General features: G+C 42.0%; 1 long non-coding RNA gene across 1 annotated transcript in view; it reads left to right on the plus strand.

Annotated features, from left to right (window-relative positions):
* The first annotated feature begins 1,094 nt into the window (after positions 1 to 1,094).
* LOC137335774 (uncharacterized) overlaps positions 1,095 to 19,125 on the plus strand; it is a 90,208-nt gene continuing 72,177 nt past the window's right edge. Inside the window, exon 1 of the long non-coding RNA XR_010966492.1 lies at positions 1,095 to 1,152. This is a non-coding gene — a long non-coding RNA (uncharacterized lncRNA). The remainder of the gene's footprint in view (positions 1,153 to 19,125) is intronic.

Below are 19,125 nucleotides of genomic sequence, written 5' to 3' on the forward strand. Positions count from 1 at the left end.
AAAAAAGACTTGATTAATTGGGGCTGTTTTCTTTAGAACAGAGGAGATCACAGGGTAATTTGACAGAGGTGCTTAAAATTATGAAGGGATGGGGCATTTTAGATAGAAACAGACTGTTTCCAGTGGTTGAAGGGTCTCAAACAGAAAGGCCATAGATACAAGATTAAATGTTAGATATTTAGGACAGAAAGCAGGAGAAACTTTCATTACACAAATAGCTGTGAGGCTGTGGGATGCACTACAGAAATTAGTGATTGAAGTAGAGACCATGTCAACATTTAAAAAGTGGTTAGATAGGTGGTTGAAGGAAAAGGGGATAAAAGATAGGGAACATGGTGGATGCATGGAATTAGGACTACTACTTGTGTGGAGGATAAATACTAACACAGATTGCTTGGACTGAACTGCCTGTTTCTGTGTTCTAATTCTAATGTCATATATATGCAACATTTATGTAAACATTTATAATGGGAAAAATGTATGTATAGATATTACCATCATTTTTTTGTTGAACCAATTAAATAATTAAAAGTGCTTTTTGAAAAAAAATTGCTGTAATTTGTCTTCTAAGTAACTGAAATTTCTAATATCCAAAATGAGACATCAAACAAAATTTTAAAATTAGTATTTCACAGTACCATGATTAAATTTATCTATTGATTTATTTTTGTGTCTTTTAATATATTCATCGAAGTTTTTATTTAAAGGCCAGCCTTTCCAAAAGGCCTGGGCTTGGACTTGATATTTTTGCATAAAGCAATGACTTTGTTAGCTGAAGGCAGATGCCGCAGTCTGAGCAAGTGTAATGTGCACAGTTTCCCAGGGTGCATCAGTAAAATTTAAGATAGACAAAAGATAGATTGCTCTTTCTCACTCTCTAACAAAATCTATTTGGTTGTTTTTCAGAATTATTTGAACAATAGGTGGAGGACAAATTTGAAAAGATTTATTTAGGTAAAATTTATATTGATTTTTTTTTTAAACAGAGGCTGTGTGTCTGTGTGTGTGTGAGAGAGAGAAAAACAAAAAAAAGTGCACTGATTACACTGCTGTTGTATCTTTAGTTTGCGTTTGCATTATAAATACTCTTTTAATTTCAGAAAGAGTAAGCTGAGGTACATAGATTCACAAAGTGTCTTTTCTCATCCCACTGTGAGTATTTTTTGAGTTGAATTTTGAAAGCAAACAGTATCTAATTATCTCTTCATTATTCCCTGGATTTTGTTGATAGTTGGAAAATGTATATATTCTAATTGCTGAAACCTGAGAGTCAGAGACTGACCGACAGACAGAGATACACTTACAGGAACCAATTACAAGATACCAAAATTAATGTTGACAAATATCTCTTGCCATGTTACAATCCATTGCTGCTAGACCTGCCCCCCGAGCTCTCACGACCATGCCCTCCTCCTCTCCCCACTACTGACAAACACCAGAAATACACCAGTAAGCCACATTCCACATTCCACCCTTCAGTTGTGCCAAACCTAAGGTTCCCAGTGATGCAGAAAACCCTCGCCCCATGTTTAACATCCCAGCAGCCCCACCACAGTGCTGCTAAACATTAGCACTCCCTATCCCAGTTCAGCCACAGCCCAGGATCATCCCTTAGGCAAAGGACATATCCAGAAAAAAAATCCCAGAACACCATTTAATAAAAATGGAATTTGACTTGTTTAGTTACTGTAAATCAGCGGCCCTGATATTATCACTACATGGTGTAAACACCCTAATGTTATCAAGCAGTGGAATCTCTGTCTAATCATGAGCAACACCATAGGCCATCTTTTAGTATGGAATAAAAAAGAATGAAATTGCATTTATATTGTGCCCTATCATGTCCTCAGGATGTCCCAAAATGCTTTAAAACCAATTAATTACTTTTTGAAGTGCAGTCACTGTTATTGTGTTGGCAAATGTGGCAGTCAATTTGGACATTGCCAGGTTCCACAAAAGGAATTTGAATGAATGACTAGATAATGTATTTTTAGGTGGTGTTGCTTAAAAGGAATGTTGGTCAGGTCATCGTCTTTGGATAGTGCCATGGGATCTTTTGCATCCATTGAACAGGCAGACAGCGCCTCGATTTAACACCAAAAACTAAAGACAAAACTTCTGACAATGCAGTATTCCTTCAGTGTTGCACTAAATTGACAGTTTTGATAAAGTGTTCAAGTGTATAGCAGGCCTTGAACCCACAATCTTCTAATTTAGAGATTAGAGCAACAGATATGTGGGAGTAAATTACAGGATGAATTGTAATTGAAGGGTTCAAATGGCTTATATTTAGAATAACAGAGATGTGGGAGTGAGTTACAGGCTGGATTCTAATTGAGGGGTACTGATGATAATATAAACTGTGAGAACATAGCTGTCATCTGAAATCCAACGTGACATTCTACAGTCATGAAGTCATTGCAGGAACATATTATTTTTAATTGTGTGCGCTGTGAATTGCACAGAGTGCTTTTGTTCAGCTTATGCTGGCTCTCAGTGGGGATGCTGATGGGCAGTGTGCTGAATGTTGTCAATGCCTGATGACATCAACACTAAAGAATTAATAACTGCGATAGAACTGCAAAAGGGATTTTTTGAGAAATAATTTACTTTTTGATTTCTGGAAAATAATGTAGCCAGTTTGGACATATAGAGAATGAGATCAGGGGACAAAATGTGTGTTTAATTTTTAAAGTTAAAATTGGTAACTAGAGGACTTATTTTAGTAGCTTAAGATTAATATAACAATAATTTAGTTGGTCCTGACATTACTGTTTGTTTCAGCAGCACAATGCATGACCTGAAAACACTGGCTCGCCCTGGGAGACAGCAGTTTCCCAGGACCTGCTAGGAGTCAAAGGGTTAAGTTCAATTCCAGCTATTAAGTATTTATTTTTGCTTGAAGTCCACATTAATTGCTAAAATATGCAAGAGTTCATTAACCTAAGTTCCTTTCCAGGGAACAGAAGGCTTGTTTATTTCTTTCTGAGTCTTCAAGTAGCATTTCAGATATTTAACATGAAAATTAGGTTTCCTAATTACTGTAGCTGTAATGAAGGTTTCTAATTCATACAGAGGAATGAAAACTCAATCTGGGCATTTTATGTTTAGATTTTATTATCGCTAAACAAACAATCTTGAAATTTCCCAAGTGCAGATGGAAACCCAAGTTCTCAATTGTACAAAATCAATTTTTAGCACTCTGTTAAATTTTCATATTTACTTATCTTGGCATTCTTTTGGAAGTTTTGTACTTTTAATAATTAATTAAGGCATGGGAGGACTGCTTCCTGCAATGCCTGGCTATGTGTATCCATTGAACAGTGGGCGGCCTTTATGGAGGAGATGTGCAGTCGAGGTACATTCCTACGTGGGAGAAAGGTAGGGTAATTCAATCCAGAGCTCCCTGGATGACAAAGGAGATAGAGAGTAAGATGGAGCAGAAAAAAGAGGCATATGACAGATGTCAGGTTGATAACACAAGTGAGAACCAGGCTGAATATAGAAAGTTCAGAGGGGAAGTGAAAAAGGAAATAAGAGGGGCAAAGAGAGAGTTTGAGAATAGACTGGAGGTAAACATAAAAAAGGGAATCCAAAAATCTTCTTTCGGCATGTAAACAGTAAACGGGTAGTAAGAGGAGGGGTGGGGCCGATCAGGGATCAAAAAGGAGACCGACTCATGGAGGCAGAAGGCATGGCCAAGGTACTAAATGAGTACTTTGCATCTGTCTTTACCAAGGAAGAACGTGCTGCCAGAGTCTCAGTAAAGGAAGATGTAGTTGAGATACTGAACGGGCTAATAATTGATAAAGAGGAGGTACTAGAAAGGCCGGTCTGAATGGGATATAAGGGTGGGAATTGCAGTGGTACTCCATAATCTTCCAAACATCCTTGGATGCAAGGGAGGTGCCAGAGGACGGGAGAATTGCAAATGTTACACCCTTGTTCAAAAAAGTGTGTAAGGATAAACCCAGCAACTACAGTTTAACCTCGGTGGTGGGGAAACTTTTAGAAATGATAATCTGGGACAGAATTAGCAGTCACTTGGACTAGTGTGCATTGATTAGGGAAAGCTAGCATGGATTTTTTAAAGGTAAATCGTGTTTAAATAACTTGATTGAGTTTTTTGATGAGGTAACAGAAAGGATCAGTGAGGGCAATGCGATTGATGTGGTGTATATGGATTTTCAAAAGGCATTTAATAAAGTGCCGCATAATAGGCTTGTCATCAAGATTGAAGCCCAGGGAATAAAGGGGGCAGTAGCAGCGTGGATACAAAATTGGCTAAGTAACAGGAAGCAGAGAGTAGTGGTGAACGGTTGTTTTTCGGATTGGAGGGAGATGTACAATGATGTTCCCTGGGGGTTGGTACTAGGACCACTGCTTTTCTTGATATATACTAATGACTTGTACTTGGGTGTACAGGGCACAATTTTCAAATTTGCAGATGACACAAAACTTGGAAATGTAGTGAACAGTGAGGAGGATAGTGATAGACTTCAAGGGGATATAGACAGGCTGGTGAAATGGACAGACACATGGCAGATGAAATTTAATGCAGAAAAATGCAAAGTGATACATTTCGGTAGGAAAAATGAGGAGAGGCAATATAAACTAGAGGACACAAAACTAAAAGGGGTACAGGAACAGAGAGATCTGGAGGTATATGTGGACAAATTGTTGAAAGTGGCAGGGCAGGTTGAGAAAGTGGTTAAAAAAACATACAGGATCCTGGGCTTTATAAATTGAGTCATAGAGTACAAAAGCAAGGCAGTCACAATGAGCCTTTATAAAACACTGGTTCGACCACAACTGGAGTATTGTGTCCGCACTTTAGGAAAGATGTGAAGGCCTTAGAGAGTGTGCAGAAAAGATTTACGAGAATGATTCCAGGGATGAGGGACTTTACTTATGTGGATAGACTGGACAAGCTGGGGTTGTTCTCCTTGGAACAGAGAAGGGTGAGAGGAGATTTGATAGTGGTATTTAAAATCATGACGTGTCTAGACAGAATAGGTAGAGAGAAACTGTTCCCATTGGTGGAAGGGTCAAGAACCAGAGGACATAGATTTAAGGTGATTGGCAAAAGAACCAAAGGTGACATGAAAATCTTTTTCACACAAATATTTTGTCTCCGTATTCACAAAAGATAGGGATGATCCAGACATAGTAGTTATTAAAGAGGAGAGGTGTGAAATATTGGATAAGGTAAACATAATGAGAGAGGAAGTACGAGAGGGACTGGAATCCTTGAAAGTTGATAAATCACCGGGACCGGATGGATTGTTTCCTCGGCTATTGAAGGAAGCCAGGGAGGAAATAGCGGATGCTCTGAGGATCATTTTTCAATCCTCACTAGATACAGGGGAGGTACCGGAGGACTGGAAGACTGCAAACGTAGCACCATTGTTTAAAAAGGGTACGAGGGAAAGGCCGAACAATTATAGGCCGGTCAGTATTACCTCGGTGGTGGGCAAACTATTAGAATCAATACTGAGAGATAGGATAAACTGTCACTTGGAAAGGCATGGTTTAATCAGGGATAGTCAGCATGGATTTGTTCAGGGAAGGTCATGCCTTACAAATCTGATTGAATTCTTTGAGGAAGTGACAAGGAGGATTGATGAGGGTAGTGCAGTGCATGTTGTTTACATGGATTTTAGAAAGGCATTTGACAAGGTCCCACATGGCAGAATGGTCAGAAAGGTAAAAGCCCACGGGATACAGGGAAATTTGGTGAATTGGATCCAAAATTGGCTCAGTAACAGGAAACAAAGGGTAAAAGTTGATGGATGTCTTTGCGAATGGAAATCCGTTTCCATTGGTGTGCCACAGGGCTCAGTGTTGGGTCCCTTGCTGTCAGTGGTATATATTAATGATTTGGACTTGAACATAAGGGGCATGATTGGCAAATTTGCAGACGACACAAAAATTAGCCGTGTAGTTGATAGTGAAGAGGATAGCTGTAGACTCCAAGAAGATATCAATGGGTTGGTGGAGTGGGCGGAAAAGTGGCAAATGGAGTTCAACCCGGAGAAGTGTGAGGTAATACACTTAGAGAGGGCAAACAGTAAAAGGGAATACGCAGTAAACGGGAATATATTGAGAAGGGTAGAGGAAGTGAGAGACCTTGGAGTGCATGTGCACAGGTCCCTGATGGTAGCAGTACAGGTAGATAAGGTTGAGAAGAAGGCATACGGAATGCTCTCCATTATTAGCCGAGGTATAGAATACAAAAGCAGGTATGTAATGATGGAACTGTATAAAATGCTGGTAAGGCCATAGCTGGAGTATTGTGCACAGTTCTGGTCACCACATTACAGGAAGGACGTAATTGCTCTGGAGAGAGTGCAGAGAAGATTTACAAGAATGTTGCCAAGGCTTGAAAATTGCAGCTACGAGGAGAGATTGGATAGGCTGGGGTTGTTTTCCTTGGAGCAGAGGAGGCTGAGTGGAGACTTGATTGAGTTGTACAAAATTATGAGGGGCCGAGATAGAGTAGACAGGAAGTACCTGTTTCCCGGAGCGGAGAGTTCAAGAACTAGAGGACAGAGATTTAAGCTGATTGGCGGAAGGATTAGAGGGGACATGAGGAAAAACTTTTTTATCCAGAGGGTGGTGGGTGTCTGGAATTCGCTGCCCGAATTGGTGGTAGAGATAAAGACCTCAACTCTTTTTTAAAAAGTACCTGGACCTGCACCTAAAGGGCTACGGACTGGGTGCTGGAAGTTGGGATCAGAATGGGCACCTGGTTGTTCTTCGAGCCGGTGCTGTATCTTTTCTATGGTTCTACAGTGAGTGGTTAGGATCTGGAATGCACTGCCAGGCGGGGTGGTGGAGGCAGATTCAATCATGGCCTTCAAAAGGGAACTAGATAAGTACTTGAAAGGAAAAAATTTGCAGGGCTATGGGGATAGGGCGGGGGAGTGGGACAAGCTGGATGGCTCTTGCATTGAGCCAGCACGGACTCGATGGCCAAATGACTTCCTTCTGTGCTGTAACCTTTCTATGATTCTATACCGCTTTGCACATTTGTGAAAGAGCAAGTGTGTCAGTACGTGTGAAAGGATGACTGTGTAACATTGCTGAACTATGTTATCTCGCCAACATAACTTTAATGCACATAGACCAGGTCTCTTCCATGTATTTACAATGGATATTGACACATACATTTCTGAAAACTGCAGCCCTTTCCTTCATACTTCAAAGTAGTGACAGATGCAAACCTGCAACTTCTACTACCCAGAAGGACAAGGGCCGCAGGTGTATGAGAACACCATCACCTCCAAGTTCCCCTCCAAGTCACACACCATTCTGACTTGGATATATATCGCCGTTCCTTCGTCGTCGCTGGTTCAAAATCCTGGAGCTTCTGACCTAACAACACTGTGGGAGTACCTTCACCATACAGACTGCAGCAGTTCAAGAAGGCGGCTCATCACCGTCTCAAGGGTAACTAGAGATGGGCAATAAATGATGGCCTTGCTAGCGACGCTCACATTCCATGAATGAATAATGAAAAGAAAAGATAACATTGTGCGGTTGGGGTGTCTATCTGCAGAATAGTGACAGGCTGAAATTAAGAGCAGTCTACCCCATTTTCATCATTTCAGGGATCAGCCAGTATGTTTGTTACTATGGCCCATTTTATCAAGAAGCAGGGTGGAACCCATTACCAGACCCTGTGTACCAATATCCTTTTGGTTAGTCTCTGTTGCCAGAATCAGTAACTGTTTTATTACTGTCCATTACTTGGTGAAGGGTAGATAAGAAAAACAGTTTGGTCATCAAAGTTGGATCTGTTGACCGGAAGTCACCGGTTAACGGTTTTGGCTTAGTACACAGAGGAAGAGTCAATTCTCTCTTAATTCTCAATTCGCTTTATTAACGTTATTAGATCATGTACATACCGCTTATACGTCTGGTTAGATATAGGCATGTAGTTTACAGCAGGTTATACAGGTTTATACTCAAACTAGGATTTAAACGCACACCCACTAAGTTTCTCCAAGTAATACTCCCCGAGTATTAGGCTTTAAACGCACACCCACTAGGTTTTCCTGACAACACTCCCAGAGTGGTCCCAGAATAGAAAGGATATTATATTACCCGGAAAGGAGAGACGCTGCTGGCCAGGCAATTCTCCCTCTTACTCCCGACGTCGTCTCCACGTCCCCGACGCAGTCTTTACGTCCCTGACGTAAGGTATTCACTTCCACGAGGGTTAGTCTCCAGAGTCTCCCGGAGTCTCCTTCACAAACAAAGACACACGAACAAAAACACACACACACACTCTCTCTCTTGCTCACAAACAAACAAAGACACACACTCACCAAACCAGCAATTCCTCAGTTTTTATTCCCCAAGTCTGTCTTTTCGAACGATGCTGTCTTCTCCGGTTGGCTCAAAGTTGCTGGAGTGACCGATGTCACCCCCTGATTGGCTCTGTTCCAAGGGGTCAGGTAGCATCACCGTCCCTTTGTCTCTCTAAGAAGCGGAACAAATTCAAACCGGTTCTGGCCAGTTCAGACCAATGACTGAACTCCAGGTCACCTCAGTTCAAAAGGTCAGTGTCTTTGTTAGCACTTCGAATTCAGCTCAGCAGTCTTCTGCAGCCTCTGGCCAACAGATCTTTGTGCATCCTTACAAGCTAACCCTACACTCTGGGACCCCATATGGAGCTGGATCTATTTATAATATTCATACCCGGTGTAACAGATTTAGACGTGACACCAAATAGTGAGGTGAGAGTGACTGCCTTTGACATCAAGGCAGCATTTGACCGAGTGTGGCACCAAGGAGCCCCAGTAAAATTGAAGTCAACGGGAATCAGGGGGAAAACTCTCCAGTGGCTGGAGTCATACCTAGTACAAAGGAAGATGGTAGCGGTTGTTGGAAGCCAATCATCTCAGCCCCAGGACATTGCGGCAGGAGTTCCTCATGGCAGTGTCCTCGGCCCAACCATCTTCAGCTGCTTCATCAATGGCCTTTCCTCCATCATACGGTCAGAAATGGGGATGTTCGCTGATGATTGCACACTGTTCAGTTCCATTCGCAACCCCTCAAATAATGAAGCAGTCGGAGCCCGCATGCAGCAAGACCTGGACAACATCCAGGCTTGGGCTCATAAGTGGCAAGTAACATTCGCGCCAGACAAGTGCCGGGCAATGAACATCTCCAACAAGAGAGAGTCTAACCACCTCCCCTTGACATTCAACGGCATTACCATCGCCGAATCCCCACCATCAACATCCTGGGGGTCACCATTGACCAGAAACTTAACTGGACCAGCCATATAAATACTGTGGCTACAACAGCAGGTCAGAGGCTGGGTATTCTGTGGCGAGTGACTCACCTCCTGACTCCCCAAAGCCTTTCCACCATCTACAAGGCACAAGTCAGGAGTGTGATGGAATACTCTCCACTTGCCTGGATGAGTGCAGCTCCAACAACACTCAAGAAGCTCGACACCATCCAGGACAAAGCAGCCCGCTTGATTGGCACCCCATCCACCAGCCTAAACATTCACCACCGGCACACTGTGGCTGCAGTGTGTACCATCTACAGGATGCACTGCAGCAACTTGCCAAGGCTTCTTCGACAGCACCTCCCAAGGGCAAGAGCAGCAGGCACATGGGAACAACACCACCTGCACGTTCCCCTCCAAGTCACACACTATCCCGACTTGGAAATATATTGCCGTTCCTTCATCGTCGCTGGGTCAAAATCCTGGAACTCCCTTCCTAACAGCACTGTGGGAGAACCTTCATCACACGGACTGCAGCGGTTCAAGAAGGCGGCTCACCACCACCTTCTCAAGGGCAATTAGGGATGGGCAATAAATGCTGGCCTCGCCAGCGACGCCCACATCCCATGAACGAATAAAAAAAAGTCTCATTTATTAATAGTCAAATCAAACATGTAAAGGTATCAAATATTAGACAACAAAGATCAAAACAATATTACCCCATTTGATCTCTGGGCAGAGTTTGTAATTAAGTTGGTGATGTGGTTGTTTCAAGTTTTCTAATAGTGAGGTAGTCCTCTGATAGTCAGGTGTTCTTCTGACAGCGGTGTCCTTTTCAGACACCTAGGTGTACTTCTGATAGCTGGGTGGGCTTTGCTGATTCCTCGGCCCTGAGCTCAAAGGACATTTTTATGTCTCTCCTGGCAGGAACCTCACACCATATATGGAACAATATTCATAAGACCCTTATAGATTTACAACGTTGTTTTTCAAAGAATTCAAGATGATTAGTTTGGATTAACATTACTCATCCAACCACAAGTCCCTTTGCAAGGTTGTTTTTCAAGTTGGCCTGTTTGTTTGACCGCACTCATCCAGCTATCTCATCATTGTCTTGTTCTTATTGTTATCTTTGTATCATTGTTCTGCTTTTTGGGTCATTGTTCCTCTTTTACTACATAGGGGTTACGGGGAGTGGGCAGGAAATTGGACATGATTTTAGATTTGAGATTAGGACCAGATCAGCCATAATCTTATTGAATGGCGGAGCAGGCTCGAGGGGCCGATTGGCCTACTCCTGCTCCTATTTCTTATGTTCTTATGCCTTGTTTCACAATGAGGGAAACAAAGGTTAGTCACTAATCAAAGGTTAACAGTTTCCACTTCAGCAAAATAAGCCACACACTCAGCAAAATATGCAGCATAGCCTGCAGAGCATGATGGTTAGTGGCATTAAGAAAAAGATGTCAATTTTTCCCTATTTCCAATATACTTATACAGGGATCAAAGGGTTAAATTATAAGGACACGTTGCATGAACTTGGGTTGCATTTCCTTTAGTTTAGAAAGTTGACAGGTGGTCTAATTGAGGTGTTCAAAATTATAAAAGGATTCATTAGGGTGGATACAGCGATACGATTTCCTCTGGTGGGGGAATCCAGAACAAGGGGGCACAATGTTCAAATTCGAGCTTGGCCATTGAGAGCTGAAATCGGGCACACTTTTTCCACACAAAGGGTCGTGGAAATCTGGAAATCTCTTCCCCAAAAAGCGGTGGATGCTGGGACAATTAGAGCTTACAAGAATGAGATTGACAAATTTTTATTTGGTAAGGGTGTCAAGAGATATGGATCAAAGGTGGGTGGATGGAGTTAAGATACAGATCTAATTGATATGATCTAATTGAATGGCGGAACAGGCTCAAATGACTAAACGGCCTACTCATGTTCCTATGCTCATACACAAGAGGTTCTCTCAGGTCTGGTCCAAAAACAGGGCCTAATCCTGGATGATGCACATCTCGCAAAGAGCAACAGTTTTCTTTTTCGCTTTTCTTCTCTTTTGGCCATTTTTGGTGAGCTTGGTTATCAGGTGAGGGATATCAGTGCTGTGGAATGGAACTTTCTCATTTCAGGCACCCATGAGTAGCACCATGCAAACCTGGATCAGTGAAAGCCCAGCCATTTGCATAGTGAAACTCCTTCTGCTCTTGCCAACATTGTCATTTTCCCATTCCCCAAACCAGCAATTACTGTGGCCTTGTTCAGTGAAATTCACAATGCCAACTGTCGGTAGTTTTGTGCTATGGGCCCATAACTGCTAAAGGCTACCCAAACCTTTTTTTACAGAGACTAATAGCTGGCAGAGAGAAGAAATCTCATCAGATTGGGCTTGATTCAAACCCAAGTGCCAGAGGTGAAAGGACAGAGTCCTGACCCTCTGCACCACTCAGCTCCCCTTTATTCACTAACAGGTGCAAGTGAAAACAACTGTCATAAGGACAAGCGCAGATACATACACAAACACAAAATGTATACAAATGCAGATGCATTACCTGCACCCCTTGATGCATGTACATACACACAGACACCAGATACTGGAATACAGACTGAGACTCCTACATTGTAGCTGAGTCACTCCCCAACCTTTAATTTTGCAATGAGTAGCCGGTCTTCCTGTAAACTGACTGCAGTGTGGGGCTCAACATTCCATGCATGCACAGGCTGATAATTGCATCTTGACCAGTGTGCATGGGTGGTGTATTGACAGATGAACGTTAACAATTCCATGGCACTATGTTCTCAGAACTAAGATCTCTTAAGACTGGGGATCAATCACTTGGCTCTTCCTTGCACTGCCTCCAACGCCTGAATGTCTCCCTTGTGTCTTGGTGAGCAGAATTAGGACACAAGATGCAGTCTGACAGGACCACGATATAGCTTGGTCATTCCTGCCTCTGGTATTTTACATGACAAATGGCTGCTTACTCAAGGTATCGGAGAACTACTGGTGCCTGTGGAACTGGACCCCAGCAAAAGTGAGGATACGTTCAAGAGTGCAGGAGAGGAAAAGGAAAAAATGAAGTTCTCCAAACTTCTAAAAATTGTAATAGCTGCTTCTGTAATATTTGGTTATCACAGTTCCCTTGTTGTGGCTACAGCAACACCCTCCACCTCAGTAATGACGCTGAGATATCCAAATATTTGCCCACAGCATCTGGTTAATAGCATCAGTCAATGTAATATGCTAATTAATAACATCAGGCTGCACAAGTGCTGGGAAAATGATTAATGACTGACAACATGCAGTGCAAACATAAGAAAAGTGGTACAAATGTATCATTTATAAGAAAGAATCATTTCAGGTGTGAGGCATGGGTCAGATCAGATTGGCACTGAACGGTACACTGAATAACAGATGAACTCTTTATTCATCTGGATTGATTGGCTAGAGTTATTGCACTGAGTTTCGCCAATGAAGTTAGTAGATTGGATATGGAACATAACAGAGCATTTACTCCAAAAGAGGGGGAAGAAAGATACTTCTTGTAGGAAATTCAGCCATAAAAATCAATGGAGCGATTGCTAAACCTCCTTGGTGTCAGATAACAGAGTGAATATCAAACCCTCGATCAGATTTACATTTCAAATACAGGCAATATAAACCCAAGATCTTTGTCAATAAAACTCTATTGATTTTAAATCATATTGTAAATCCGCTGCTGTAGGTTACTAAGCTTTTAACCATTTCAAACTATCCAATAAATCGATTCACAGAAGCTTGTAGACGGAAATTGATCTGTCATTTGGTTCCCACACTCAGCATGTTTTTATTGCCAAACCCACAGGAAGGGCAAACGCCCATAATCCAGGACACCATCAAGGCTGAAAAAAGCAGAACAGATGAGGCAAATCACGAAACAATGATTATGTGATGACTGTTATATTTTTGGATCTTTTTATTCTAGATATATTTTCAGCTTCTGTAGCTCTGACAAGTGAGCCCTCGCTCTTTGCACACTTGAGAATGTTCACACTTAGAATCATAGAAAGGTTTCAGCCCATCGAGTCCATGCTGGCGCTGTGCAAGAGAAATCCAGCTGGTCCCACTCCCCCGCCCTATCCCCGTAGCCCTGCAAATTTTTTCCTTTCAAGTACTTATCTCGTTCCCGTTTGAAAGCCACGATTGAATCTGCCTCCACCACCCTCCCTGGCAGTGCATTTCAGATTATAACCACTCACTGTGTAAAAAAGCTTTTCCTCATGTCACCTTTGGTTCTTTTTCCAATCTCCTTAAATCTACGACCTTTGGTTCTTGACCCTTCCACCAATGGGAACAGTTTCTCTCCATCTATTCTGTCTGGACCCTTCATGGTTTTAAATGCCTCTATCAAATCTCCTCTCAACCTTCTCTGTTCCAAGGAGAACAACCCCAGCTTCTCCAGCCTATCCACATAACTAAAGTCCCTCATCCTTGGAATCATTCTCATAAATCTTTTCTGCACCCTCTCTTAGGCCTTCACATCGTTCCTAAAGTGCAGTGCCCAGAACTGGACACAATACCCCAGTTGTGGTTGAACCAATGTTTTATAAAGATTCATCATGACTTCCTCGCTTTTGTACTCTATGGGGGTGATTTTATACCCCAAGAACGGGTGGGTTGGAGGCGGGTGGGAGTTGAAAATAGTTGTTTTTTTGGATCAAAACCGCAAAATTTTCGGGACTTTGCATTCCCAATGCAAAGCCTGTACTTTTCCGTGCCTACGTTAAACCCGGAAATGGAGCCAGGTTGCGGTCGCGACCCAAAAAACAATTATTCTCAACTCCCACCCGCCCCCAACCCACCCGTTCTTGGGGTTTAAAATCACCCCCTGTGCCTCCATTTATAAAGCCCAGGATCCCATATGCTTTTTTAACCGCTTTCTCAACCAGCCCAGCCACTTTCAACGACTTGTCCACATAAACCCCCGGATCTCTCTGTTCTTGTACCCCTTTTAGAATTGTGCCCTTTAGTTTATATTGCCTCCCTTTGTTCTTCCTACCGAAATGTATCACTTTGCATTTTTCTGCATTAAATTTCATCTGCCACGTGTCCGCCCATTTCACCAGCCTGTCTATATCCACATGAAGTCTTTCACTATCCTCCTCACTGTTCACTACACTTCCAAGTTTTGTGTCATCTGCAAATTTAGAAATTGTGCCCTGCACACCCAAGTCCAAGTCATTAATATATATTAAGAAAAGCAGTGGTCCCAGCACTGACCCCTGGGGAACACCACTGTACACCTCCCTCCAATCCGAAAAACAACCTGTTCACCTCTACTCTCTGCTTCCTGTTACTTAGCCAATTTTGTATCCATGCTGCCACTGCCCTCTTTATTCCATGGGCTTCAATCTTGATGACAAGCCTATTAGGCGACACTTTATCAAATGCCTTTTGAAAGTCCATATACACCACATGAACCGCATTACCCTCATCTACCTTCTCTGTTACCTCATCAAAAAACTCTTATCACCAGGGATAATGACCAGAAAACCCTTCTTGAGATTTGCTTTAGCTACAGGATTCTCCTGTGTTTTTGAGAAGCAATTGAATGGGACAGCACTGGGCTGTGGCATTTTAGGCATCAAATGTCAACCAAATTCATTGAGCAGGAACTGAACAAGTGATTGAATAACAATAATCTGTATTAAAAATCTCGAATAGGGCACATACTTCCTGTCCATAAACCTTACTTCCTGTTGTCATGACTTTTGCTCATGTTTTTATGTCAACATTTTAATTCAATTTTTCAATGTCACCTGTCACATTGTATCTTTGGATTGAGTTTTTGAAGTCTTTCTTCTAACTCCGTTGCTATTTTTTACATAAACAACATATTCATCAGCTGACTGTGGGCAACACCACAGGCAATTTACAGTGGATGTTAGACTTAGATAACTCCTCATATATGAATAAAAATAAATGGTTTGCAAATTCTCGACTGAACAATACTTTATAATCAGGTGGGATGTTATCAGCAATCCTCCTCGCTCGAATTTTCACCCTGTGATCGAATTTTCACTCAGGTGATCCAGACAAAAAAGTCTACCCCAGTGTATTGAATCCTGATTTTAACAGAGTAAAGATGTAGGGAGGTGGAAGAACATGTAGAACAACTTATTTGCAGTTTAGGAGGAACAAGAGAGGAAGTTTAAGAGGAGTACGCTTAGATCTTCACACGAATGAGTGCCAAAGGTGGAAATTAGTTCCTATGGACTTTTCACCTGTTACAGACATGAGAGACCGTGCTCACCCAATTTTCCAACCTCCTTGCACCCATTCTACATTTGCACCTGATCTGCACATGTGCAACTGGACCAGCTGCTTGGAAAATCTACGCTGCTATCACTTTAGTGCATTTAAGCAATGGACACAGGCAATATAGCCAGTTTATAGATTCCATGGCCCTTTCTTAACTGAGGTAGGGGGCGGGTGGAAGGAAGCCAACTGTTAAGAAGATTAATATTGAAGGTATACATGAAAAGAGCTCTATGACAATTAAGTCTGTCCAAGCTTGCAGTTTATACAGCTGGAAAAGACCCACTGAGGCAATTATGCTTAGTAAAATATGAAGACTTGCTTTTGCTCCTTTTATTAGCAGATTTTACTTGCAAATTACCCAATTTATCTCAATGGTCAAAAATTGAAGCCTGCATCTATCCAGAAGCATTATAGGAAACTAATCCTCAAATGTGGATTTTTTTTTGGGTGGACTGCATTGAATTAAATCATCTATAGATATCAAAAAAAAACAACTGGTTTGCAAACTCCTAGAATTCACCATGTGTCAGTCATTTCCATCAGAAGAACAGGCAACACAGATTACAAAGTTGGACAGCAGTTTAATAATAACCTGATTTGTAATAGGATCCATGTATATGCAGCCTGATTTCAATCAGACCTCTGCACTTCACAGCATGGGTATCACTGGTAATTTAATGTAGGGATTTACGGCTTACTAGTCGAATTCCAGAATATTTTTCATACTTAAAAATAAGTCCCCTGGAATAACCACAACAGTGAGCAACTGAATGACAGATTTGGTGATGTTCTTTCAGTTGTGACATCAACTGTTGTTGTATATTTCATTGGTGCAAGGGCTAAAGAGTACATTACTTAAATGCACACAAGATCAGCTGCCCTGACAAAATGCTAACAGTGCACCAGCACCATGTGTCTTTATAAGAAAGTCGAACCATCAATTTTTATTGTTTAATTGAATTAATATTTTTTCCTTCAATAGTTTGAAGTTTTCTCAGCCACAAGGGCTTCTTACATAATTTCTCCGACTCCAGTGTAGCTCTTTCACCAAAATACTTACAACAACAACAACTTGCACTTATATAGTACCTTTTAACGTAGTAAAACAGCCGAAGGTGCTTCACAGTCGCGTTATCAAACAAAAATTGACACCAAGCCAAAGAAAGAGACAAAAGGACAGGTGACAAATGCTTGGTCAAAGAGATCAGTTAAGGACTGTCTTAAAGGAGGAGAGAGGGGTGGGACCATTTGCTATTCAGGAAAGTCCATGGTCATGCTGTTTGAAATGCTCCAGCTCAGAAAATTAGACAGTAACTCCAGACATTGATTCAGTCAGTGGTATAGTTGAGTTCCTGTGCAAAGATGCATTGTGAAAAAGCAATGTACAATGAAACCTGTAAATTGGGACACCTGAGGGACTGGCATCAGCTATCCTTTTTTTGCAGATGTCCTTATTTTCAAAATGATCATAAAAATTTTTCCAACAATCTTGAAGAACCGCTAAGATTATGATCAGCACCTAATCAGCTGCAACAATTCTAAGAATCCCCCTCCCACACACCAGCATTCATCTCTGTTCACTTAACAGATTTGTAGTCTAAATTTCCGTTTCATTTCAGACCACTCTCACCTGGAGCAGAGGGTAACTTCAGTAATGAACTGTCTTTCTCAATTCTACTTACGGCATTGGGGCAAAAGGGGGAAATGCGATGACAGGTTGGGATGGTATATTAAAGTTTCCGAAGGCAAGTCTTAGGATGGATTGAGAACGTTTCAGAGGGAAAACACAAGAGGTCGCATTATGTGTCGGAGTCAAACTGCGGTTTTCTGGTTGAGCAGTGACTGATGCTGGGGTGCATGTTGTAAGTAAGCCTGTGCCTCCACAGGCAGAGAAAAGTAAAGATGGATGGATGGATGTTGTATTCCTCATGAAGATTTATTAAACAGCAGCAAAATTGTCAATGACAGTATGAGTCGACAATACAATGGTTCTTTGTCATGCAGCTTGCAGTTCATAATCTATCACACAGCTTCGGTGAGCATTCGAAATTCACGTTCAGGTTTATGTTTGGAGGTTGCCCAAAGCCTACTTTAGTTTTGTCAATTGGTCCAGCCATTCAAACCAAAGGGGTAGAAATTGCACTTCGTTGCAACAAGGGCCAATTTCGGGGGCCAACGCCCTGCGCCAAACGGATACCTGAATGATGTCCCTGGGGGCCACCTAAAACAGGGGTTAGGCCCTTTACATATGTTAAATTCGATATGCTAGAGTGGAGCAGGAGCCAGGCCTGCTCCATTCGCGAGCCTTAAGCATTGCTTACAATATTTTAAGAATATCGTTGCTGAGGAGCTAGGAGGAGCAGGAGTGCTCCCCCAACTCCACAGCATCCTGATTCCCTCCGACCCCTAACCTCCCACCCCAGGACTTACCTTCAGGAACGTGAGGTGGAGGAGGTGTGACAGGAATTAATTATTATTAACGAGACCCGAGGCCTAATTTCGGACTGGTCTCTGGCCTCCTCATTTGGGCGTGCATTGTGGCCATATCGCTGCCCATGTGCCCGAAACCGGGCACGAACAAAATTATACCATGTATTCATCATCTGAGAGGCTTCAAGTATGACACTCAAGGCAAACATAATACAAATTGGACTTAATTAATTTAACCTAATACCTTATAAGCTATAGATGCTAAACAGCACCAGAGTTTTAATTGCAGAAAACATAGTTCTGTAGAACTAGAAAGGCCATCAGTTTGTCACCCGGTCCTAATTCAGGTGTCAGAGAGAAACTCCTCAGAATTTTCTCTTCTGAGACATTTTACAAGTCTTTACTCACCTCACTTGGGAGATTAAATAAATTGGGGTCAGTTCATGACCGTTGTACAAGGTCTCTTGGGAGAAGAAGGCTCAGTGGATATTGCTTTTGTTCCATACTTTCTCCTGTTCATATTTTCTCCCCAATGACGATCAAGGGTCCAAAGTAAAATGAGCTAAGAACATCCTAACTCATCAACTAGTGCATTTGAGCTCACAACACAAATTGGGAAATTCTTCAGAGAATCCATGCTGGTGGAAGTTGTGGGAGAGGAAGAGAAGCCATGCATGGGAAGAAGGGCTTGGCTCATTGGCAGTAGTCTCACCTCTAAGTTAGAAAGTTGTGGGTTCAAGCCTCAGTCCAGAGATTTGAGTAGATAATCGAGGCGAAGATATTAAATTGAGGCCCCGTCTGCTCAGGAACTATTTGAAGAAGAGCAGAGGAGTTCTTTTAGTGTTCCAGCTCACATTTATCCCTCAATAAGCACCACTAAAACACATCATCTATCTCATTGCTGTTTGTGGGACTTTTCTGTGGCACATTTGCCTACATTAAACAGTAACAATACCTCAACGGTAATTAATTGGCTGTAAAGTGCTTTGGGGTGTCCTGAGGATGTGAAAGGTGCTATTTAAATGCAAGTTCTTTCTTTCTCATATAGCACCTTATCATATCTCAGGAATGTCTCAAAGCACTCCACATATAGTGAATTATTCTGAAGTGCAGTGACTTGTTATATAGACAGCTCCAGCAACCATT

Source organism: Heptranchias perlo, chromosome 20 (assembly GCF_035084215.1).
Source record: "Heptranchias perlo isolate sHepPer1 chromosome 20, sHepPer1.hap1, whole genome shotgun sequence".
Classification (NCBI taxonomy): Eukaryota; Metazoa; Chordata; class Chondrichthyes; order Hexanchiformes; family Hexanchidae; genus Heptranchias; species Heptranchias perlo.